The following is a 9,795-nucleotide window of genomic DNA, read 5'->3' as shown; positions in this document are numbered from 1 at the left end:
GGAGAGCAAAGGGCTGAAGGTCTAATTAATGAAAATGTAGGTTATTAGTCTCCTGATGAAGACACTGAGAGAAAATTAATTAACAATTATAATTAGCAAGATTGTTAGAGAGCAAATGGTGTCACTCGCTATGTGTGTGTGTGTGTGTGTGTGTGTGTTTGTCACTTGCCGTTGCATACTCTGGGTAGAAGTCAATTAGTATATATCTTTGTTTCAGGCAGCATTTTGTGTTGAGCCAATCCACGGGAACGGCCTTTCTCTTGTCGTCACATTTCATCCCATTCTGGAAGAACATACTGTTTCTCTAATTCCACTGACGAATGCATTGCTAATTTCCTCGGCAAGGGCTCAAAAATCATCCATGCCACTTATTATCTGTTAAGAAGAACAGAATTTGAACAGCAACAGTGTTTATCACACCAAGACCTGATGTGCATTAGTATCAGATTGGAATATTTCCCGGCATTATCCCATCATACACAGTAGATTAAGTTTAGTTACCACTCCCAAACACAGGACACAAAAGAATCGACGTGTAAAATGGCGTGAAATAGTATGAGAAATAAATAATACCAGACTTGAGTAGTGTAAAAGAAAGCATCTTAGCATCGCATTAAAGGGGTTAGTTGGCAATGATAATGGCATTAATCAGTGGCAGGACGGCCCCCCAGTCCTTCAGTCCTACAAAATCTTTCATTCAAGATGCTCACAGCAAGGCTGTGGGCTAATTTAGGGGGAATTCACCCCCCACCACGAGCAGCAATCAGATCAGGCTGGACTTGATGGAAGAGGGACGTACTGGATGGAGAGGAGAAAATTATTTTCTCAGGAAAAAGACAGAAAAAACATAAAATAAATCAGTTTCGAGAGCGAAAAACCAGTCAGCAGGCCAGAAGTGCCATTTAAAAAAAAAACAACACTACGAACGGAAGTTATTGTGAATCTTTATGCATCAGTTGTTTTGAAGAGTCTAGAATATCATAACAAATGTCGTTTATCAAGGCATTCACACAGAGTATTTCACTGGGCTGCCTCAACCTGCTTTACAATGTTGGTCCATGGTTGGTGATAAAAATGAGCTATGCTGAGTTTGCCTGAAACACATTTCTCACATAAACCATGGATGCGCACAACCATGTGAAAGTTGTAGGAAAAAAATATGATTTGTCGATTTGATTAAAAGGCAAAGCACATGAAAATCGAAGAGGAATTGTAGGATTGTGAGATTTCTGGAGGTATCTGAGGTTTTCAAAAGGCCATTCTTCTTCGCAGCAGAATCTAAAAGCCATGTATTTACACAAATCAATGCCTCACAGGCAGCTGTGTTGGGCCTCCTTCATTAGCACGGATTCGCTGCCATTTCTGAGCATTCCACTGAGTGCATGCTGGGGACAGAAGCTGATATCTTTTCTATGCTGGATTTTGCAATTTCTCACTTCAGCTGGAACTCCACTTGCTATCTGCTGTGAAAGGGGAACAGCGCAGACTTTCATTAAATCGATTCTTAAAACTTTAACGCCTGCCGGTGAGGTCTGAGACATCAAGGAACTGACTCCATGTGTTACAGCACAACACACATACACACACACACACAAGAGTTTACCTCTTTTGTAGCATTTTTTTGTGTAGAACAGATGTATTATCGGAACATTCTTTGATTTCTTATGTGCTGAGTCTAACTTCTATTCCTATCAGACTTTGCGTTCAGCTGTTGCATTAGACACTCCCTGTGTCGATAGTGCAGGCAGGCAGTCAGGCTGCACTATTCCTGGAGGGCCAGTGCAGAAGCTGACTGACAGTGCAGCCATTCAATCACCAGCTGCTCCAGGCTCCCACACCCTTGTGAATAGACTCCTTGGCCAATCAATTCTTCTAATAAGTCAATTCAGTGTTGAGGAGTGACATAAAAGCGCAGCCCCATGCCAGCTCACGGTACTTCTCCCACTGCACAGCTCTGCTGACGAGAGGCAAAAGGGATGAGCTGCTCAGAGGAAGTCGCACTCACACTACAACATCCATCTCCACACCAAACTCATTCTTACCTTCCAATCAGCAGTACTTAAGGAGGACCTGATGCCATGGATAGACAAGCCTTTCAAGCACCTGCCCAATGGGACAAAGTTTTAGGAAGAGTCCCTTGAGGTTAGCTCCAACCTGATATAGTTTTTATTTTACCACTATGTAGCTACTGCAATTACATTTGAGAGGGCACATTCTCCTGGACAAATGAATAAGATAGATGAATCATCACAGTGAATGTCCTGCCCACTTCCCAGCATGTAGCCAGCACTGAGGTGTTTTCAATCCCAGAGGCACTTCAACTGGGCATCCGCTCCTGCCAACGGCACCAGTTGCCCACGACCTGAGAGAGATGTCCAGAGCATGAACAGAGGGGGGCACATGATGAAGAGCCAGGGCCAGACATCCTGGCTCTGTTCAGAGAGACAATGAAGTCAGCATCCGGTCAGCAGGCCACTCGGCAATTCCATTCAGGCAAAAGTGAATCCATGTTCCCCATCAGGCCGCTGAAAAACGACCGCGTCTCAGAAACCTTTTGCTGGTAATTGCGCTTGGCAGCGACCGCTCCTGGTGCGCTATAGCGTGGCTGGTTAACCCTCGCGTTCTAGGTTTCTGGGATGAAGTTGGCCATAAAAGGCCGTTCAATTTCAGGGTGATTAGCAGAATGAAGTGTGAGCGCAGCATGAGTGAGAGTCCAAGCTGGACACCAGCCATTTTCCTATTATCCCCCACAGTGGTTTAATGAATTGGAATCTTTTTTTGCTGTGATAGAATCTGTGCTCTTTTGTGTGGGTAGGGAAAGGGAGAGCGCGCCAATTATATTAACCTATTATCAAGTCTAATGACATCATAAATGTTTTGTGTGATTTTTGTTGGTTTCCAAGAAACGAAATGAAATGGAAATAGGAGGGTAAGAAATCTGTGAAAAACCCGAAGTAGTTTTCTCCTCTGCAATCGGAATGGTAATAATTGTGCCGGTGTCTCTTCCTGAACCAATTATGCTGGCTGCAAACATCAATCTCTGCTAACAGGTTTTCATTTCGATTTAATCAATAGTGTCTTAATGCATTTAAGCAAACACCATTATGCTGTACTGAACTAGAAAAATGGAGTGAAAGGAACCATCTTAGATTTAAATTCATGCTGTCAGACTGAGGCTTTGGTTTGACATCAAGATAGATAACCTTAGCCACTAAGGAAAAATGCTTTTGAACCAGTACATGAAAAAACACATGCACATTCACGTAATCACATAAAGTGTGACATTTATTCACAGCAGGTTTTCGGTAAAGAAAAAATAATCCCTAGAAACAAATTGATATAAATGCTAATGTCAATAATGATGTGAGAAACCCAGCATTTGAAGGCGGAGTGCATTCAGTGTCTCTCGATAATTTGTCATTCTTTGCTGATCTGGTCTATGTTCAAAATGAAAGCTGACAGGATTTGCTGTGTGGATGAAAAGATAAAAAGATGTTGAGGCGCTTTCTCTCTCTCCCTCTCTGTTGCGCACTCTCTCTCCCCCTTTTCTGCCCATTGAGAGATCAAGACGATGCGCTCGCGGTGCCCGCGGCGTTCGGCACGGATGATGAAAGAGAGAACAGCAAGGCCGCCTTTATCACGTGCGAGAGAGAGGGAGAATGGAGAGGTATTAACACACACGCGCGCGCGCGTATGGTAGCAGGGGAGATACGTTGGTAGACTGAGCGCACGACGCAGTGAGGGGGATAAGAGCTGGATCAATCTCTGTGCTGCCTTGGCATACCCGTGGCGCAATACATCCTCAGACCCACCGCACTGCATCCCACGCGGCTTTGCACAGACATGAACATCAATGGCTAAGGGCTCAGTGGTGATCAATGCCCGTTGAGAGAGATCTACTGCATCCTAGGTTATGCGGCCCGGCTATTGTAAGGCTGCGTGCTTCTTAAGTGAGGCTATTGAGGGCTACGTGAACTGGCCATTTGATAACCTTCCAGGAAAGAATGTGAGTAGGCTACAGCAATCCCCCTTTGCCCAGGGCATGCCCTTGACAGATCGCCCTTTTCTTTGTTGAGGATTAGTACTCCTATGATGACTTGTGTATTTATGGTCCAATAGTTGGTTATGAATTAATAGTGGTATGAGGGCTGATTTGAACTGGGCTGAGTTCAGTTCCTATGGAAACCTTAGCCACAATGAAAGGAGTAGAGAGTTTTAGCCTTTGAAGGAAGTTGTTGTGTGAGGGTCAGCACTGATCTTGTGAGATCACCGCCTTCATCTGCCACTCACAGACTTGCACACACCAGAATTGGCATACACAAAAACACACACTAGATCAGTGGTTCCCAAACTTCTCATGGCATTTGACAATTAAAAAAGATTGTGCCCCCCCCCCCTTCCCCCAATCACCACCAAGCTGCAAAAATTGAGAAACTCAAATATTACCTGCAATTTAACCTTTAATAAAAATAAATAAAAAATTAAAAAAAACAGATGTCCATCAGCTGTTGCATAGCCTTTCTTAAACATTTCATTTCAATAATCAGTTAAACTTAAATATTTTATCAGTTAAACATTTTTTTATTTTATTTGATTCAGAGCTCTTGTTTAAAACATTGAAACATTTTAAGTTCTCACTGGGTGATGAGTCCATACAATACTCATGTTAGGCGCATGTCCGTTGCATTAAGAATTAGGCTAGCTTTCCCCTCTAACATATAGGCTAGACGTAGGCCAAGACCCTATTATATAAGTACAAAGTAGGCTACAAACTCATAACCTAGGAGATTGGTTTTAGGCCACTATGCTATAAGCACTGCCATGGGAAATTTCACTTGCAGTTGGTTGTTTAGGTTTCTTGTTCCATTTTTTCACTCTCAGCCTGTGCCACCCTTGCTGTAACTCACCTCCACCCCCCAACACCCCCACACCACACACACTTTGGGAACCACTGCACTAGACAGGCAGATGGGAAGAGATAGAAATAGCAAGAGAGAGAAAATCTGCCTTGGGGAAAAAACTGAAATGCAAGACGGTTTACTTGGTGTAAGGTGCTCCTATAGGGTACCACACAGCATTGCTCGCACAGTAGAGTAGGTAAATACACCCAGACACCCAAAGAGAGACAGACCGAAAGAGGAGAAGAGACAGATTCACAAAGACACAGGCAGCAAGCAGTGGTTAATTAAAGAGAATCATTTTTTATGAAGCAATTCTCAGGAAGTAAGTGCAGCACTGACCCCCCACCCCCACCCCCCGACCCTGCCCCAGACAAAGATGTCATAACCAACAGAACTCTGATGGGGGATGGAACAGTCTGGACTGTACAGTACAAAGGCCTTGAACGTCCGCAGCTTCCAACTATGCTTGTTACACAATCACACTCCTGTGCCATCTGGCATTACTGCAGAGACATGCTGTGGTAGAGTGTCTTGCACCGACACTTGATTAAGAGAAAACTCAAAAGAAGTCTGCCCGTGGAAATAAGGGAGTGTGCTGTTTGGTTACTTAACATCCCCTCTCTGGGTTATTAAAACAGTCACCTCTGAGAAATTAAAAGCACTATTACAAATTACGAGTCTGGTGATGAATGTGCATCGGAGAACAGAGATCTGTTAATGATCTGGCAAGCCTTGTGGTCTGGTGCTCCTGGTTCCTTGACAATTATTTCAAGGTGAAAAAAATTAAAATCACCTCTGAAGACCCTGTTTGAACACCGGAGGGCCAGGGCACAGGCTTGCCAGGTCAGAAACAGAACAGAAAAACAAATGGCATCTGAAGCATTACAGCACCCACACTGGATAGCCATTGGGTTGTGTGTTTTTTTTTTTTCAAAGAGCAAAATCAGAGATCACAGATCATTAACTCTCATTTGGCAAAACAAACAGCACAGCATGATCCAATAAAGGAAATGAAAGAAAAGAAAAAAACACAAAGAAAATAACATTACAGTAGCAATACAGCGCATTCCATGTCTGCAGAACAATGGGAGGACATTGCAGGACTTAAAACAATTGGAACCTGTGTGGCCAGCCCGTTTCCTGGTGGTCATGGAGATTTTTAGTTTGTTACTCTGCATAACAATCTCTAATGGTCAGAGCCCTTAGCAACAACCAGGCTTTCGGTGATGCGGGTCACCGTTTTTCCTCTCTGTAAAGCTAGAGCTAGACGGAGGTGGAGGTGAACCACTGCAAGATTACTGCCTGGCCGAGGCGTAACCCACGCCTGTATGCGGTCTTGCACTGGAGATATTACACAGCACTGCAGCGCTGATGGAGGGAGCAGCTGAGGAAAAGCTGCATACCCGATCAGATAGATGGAGAGCCTCAGTATGAGAGAAGGAGAGATAAGGAAGGGGGAGGGAGAGAGAGAAGGAGGAGGGGAGAGAGAGAGAGAGAGAGAGAGAGAGAGAGAGAGCAATAGGTCTTAAGAGGGATATTGTCGGGGAAGAAGCCCCACCTGTCATATGTACCAATGTGAGTGCTCACGCCTCCCTGTGTGCTCTCTCCACTGCACACACAAGCACACACACACACACACACACACACACACACACACAAACACGCACACACGCACACAAACACCACACATCCAAACAAGAAGACGTATGTACTATTACATTCAAGGTCATATACTTAAGACAAAAACTGCTATGGGACCTGTTTCCATTTCTCTCTCTCTTTCTCTCCCTCTCTCTCTCTCACATACACACACACTTACAGCTCATCTTCAATACAAACACTATTTTGTATCAAACGAGCTTCAACTGAGAGAAACATTCACATGCAAACCACTGTCTAATATACTCCAGTGCAAGGCCACATAGTACAGAGAATGCACCAGAATCAATGCATGCACATACGCACCAGGCTAAGTCCATCCCAGGCCTGAACGCAATACTACATAATGCATGGTTTAATTTTAGAGCCAAATATTGACTTGCGATGGCTTTCTAGTTGCAATATATATATATCAGAGCTACAAATCAAAAAGAAATAATGCTCCATCACACGGACTAGCCCACATAGGACTAAGGACACATACAGTACACACAGTTTGGGGGTTATGTTTTGCTTTGTCTTCCACATAGCACAATAGAGAACACCTCTCCGTGTGCCACTCATGTGCATAAACATACGCTACATTGTACAGAGTCAACCATCATGCACTTGTCCTGCCCTGCGCAGGTCACCATAGTAAAGCCTATAGTCTGGGAGCCTACAGAGTACGGTACAGCCCAGATACCTGCTACAGTGACATGGTCATCAAAACAAACACTGCAGTCACATTATTCTTTATAGTTACACTGTTAATTCATTGATCATCTTCAATAATCAATTAAAAGGAGCAAGAACACAGTATCTACTGGTCTCTGTTTTTTGCTAGGTGAGAGACATATATAGGGAGCGACGCTGAAATTAAATAAGGCATGGGTAAAGTATAGAAAATCATACTGATATCAGGGTAATGCCGCTTTAGGCTAAAAGTTATCTGGAAATGCAACATATGGGTAAAAAAGCACGTAAGCAAAATGATTTCACAAGGTCCTTGAAATATAATCCAGATAGGTAAAGATCGAGGGAGAGTGAAAAAGATCTAATTAAATTTTATGACTAAAAAAACTGCAAATGTTAGGTAGTATTACAGTTGGGGTGATGGACATGTTTATAGTAGGTACAGATGAGGGATGGGGGAATGGAAAGAGTAGACTTTTCTCATCTTTTTTCACAGGCACTAATGTCTTCACAGTCATATAGGAGGAATTGAAATTCAAAAATGACTTCAGTGTCTAGAATTGCTACAAAGCTAAAACATTTAAAACTAGTTATCTAACATTTCCTCCAAATATACCAAACTTAACTCATTTATATATATATATATATACCTGTGTGTATATATATTTATATATTTATTTGTACATATAGTCTTTTGTATAGATAAATGATAGAATTGAAATGATAATTGAATACAATGGTCAATTAAATATCTAAATCACAGTTTAACATGGTACATTCTCAAAAAACATAGTAGATATATACTTATATATTTTATATAACTTTTTTCTCTCAGCAAAAATTAAGCTACAAGGTTTGGAAAGTCAATCCTGTACATGCAGTCACAGAATTCAGTGTTAGTGCCCTCTCTCAACCCAACATCATGTCAATAACAGATCAAGTTTAAACTCTGCACCCTCCATTCTCTCACTCATTCGGCAGCCACCCTTCTCTGCGGAAGGCTATTTTCCTGCTGACGTCGACCAAGTACTCCGAGCACATTACTGAGCGACAGCCGTGAGGCTCTCAGCAACCACCACAATTTAATTACGCAGCCTACACTTCAATACCTGAGCATGTAGATCGTTCACACATGCAGTGATTTTGTGGGGGGGGGTTCCGAAGGGAGGTGGAGGTAGGGGGGGCAGGGAGCGATCGATCTTGTTAAACAATAAGACAGTGTTTCCCAAAAAATGAGCCCCAAAAATGTCCTTGCCAAAGCAACAGACGCAGAGAGGAGACAACAGCTTTGTTAAAAAGCGCTGTTCAGAGTCAAAGGCTGTCTAAGTCCTTGATCTGTGGCAATGTGTACCGGTAGCACACACTATTCTTCACATTTCGAGATTGATCCTAACGTCCTATAATAAATAACAGCATCCAAAATGCTACAAAGTCTAAAAGTAGGTCTACTTTTTGCTACATCATGTCAAAGCTACATTCAACTACGAAAAGGGGGAAGTTGGCTGTGACTGACGTTCAGCAGGCCGGTGTGAAATGACATTACAGAGGTTTATCAGTTTTAATTCGCTGACATTTTTACTGCATATGGTGAAACTACTATGGTGCCCGCTACAAAAATATGTACTAGAAACCCCATTAGTTTGAACCATAAAAGGTAACCACTACCATGTTGGCTTTTGAAATGGCATCTAACAAACACAAACCTTTTTTCACAGCCCTAATTTGTATGTGTCTGTGTTTGGGTAATTGTACCGTGTGTATGGGGGGGGGGGGGGGGGGGTCTGTGTGTGTGTGTGTGTGTTTGTGTGTGTGTGTGTGTGTGAGTGTGTGTGTGTGTGTGTGTGTGTCAGGGTATGTAAACATGCAAGTATGAACTGCACGCACATTCATGATTTTAGGAGTGGAGGATTGGAGTGATGTCCTTGTTGCACTAAATGATAACGCCTGCCTTGAGTACTGCCAGGACCTTTTGTGCTTCATAAAATGTGTCTCCATTGCATAGGAGAGGGTGTCTGCCAAATAATAGATCAGCACTGTTCATAAAAATCATATACACCCAAAAAGGGGCCAAAAATGCTATAATAATTTATTTCTGTGAGTAAAGATATCTCCCTCAAGGCGATGTAATGACAATTAGGCTTAAAAGATAATCAACCATTCTCTTGGTTTTTAACCTATTTTAATATTATGCAGCCATCTAGTGCAAATTAGAAATATTGCAGCCAATTGCCCATTTGGTAATAGGTAATGATGTATTGCTTGCACATGAAATTCTGTGGCCCCAGATGTCGAAGTAAATGATGGGAAACTGGCATAATGGTTTAAAAGCTTGAGTAAAAACAACAGGAAAAAAACTGGCACCCGCGTTGAGCGTTTTCCCTATCTAACATCAGTCACAGTCAATTTGCCCCGCTGTTAAAATACTGACACAGTGAATGCAATATATAGATAGATAGAATAAAAAACCAAGGAGCTGGGGAAAACAGGAGTAAGAAACCAAATGAACACTGAAAAAAAACTGCTACATGATTTCTTTTTTGTTATTCTTATTGTTTTTTTT

Source organism: Sprattus sprattus, assembly GCF_963457725.1.
Source record: "Sprattus sprattus genome assembly, chromosome: 19".
Taxonomy (NCBI): domain Eukaryota; kingdom Metazoa; phylum Chordata; class Actinopteri; order Clupeiformes; family Clupeidae; genus Sprattus; species Sprattus sprattus.
This window is presented reverse-complemented; position numbering follows the sequence as displayed.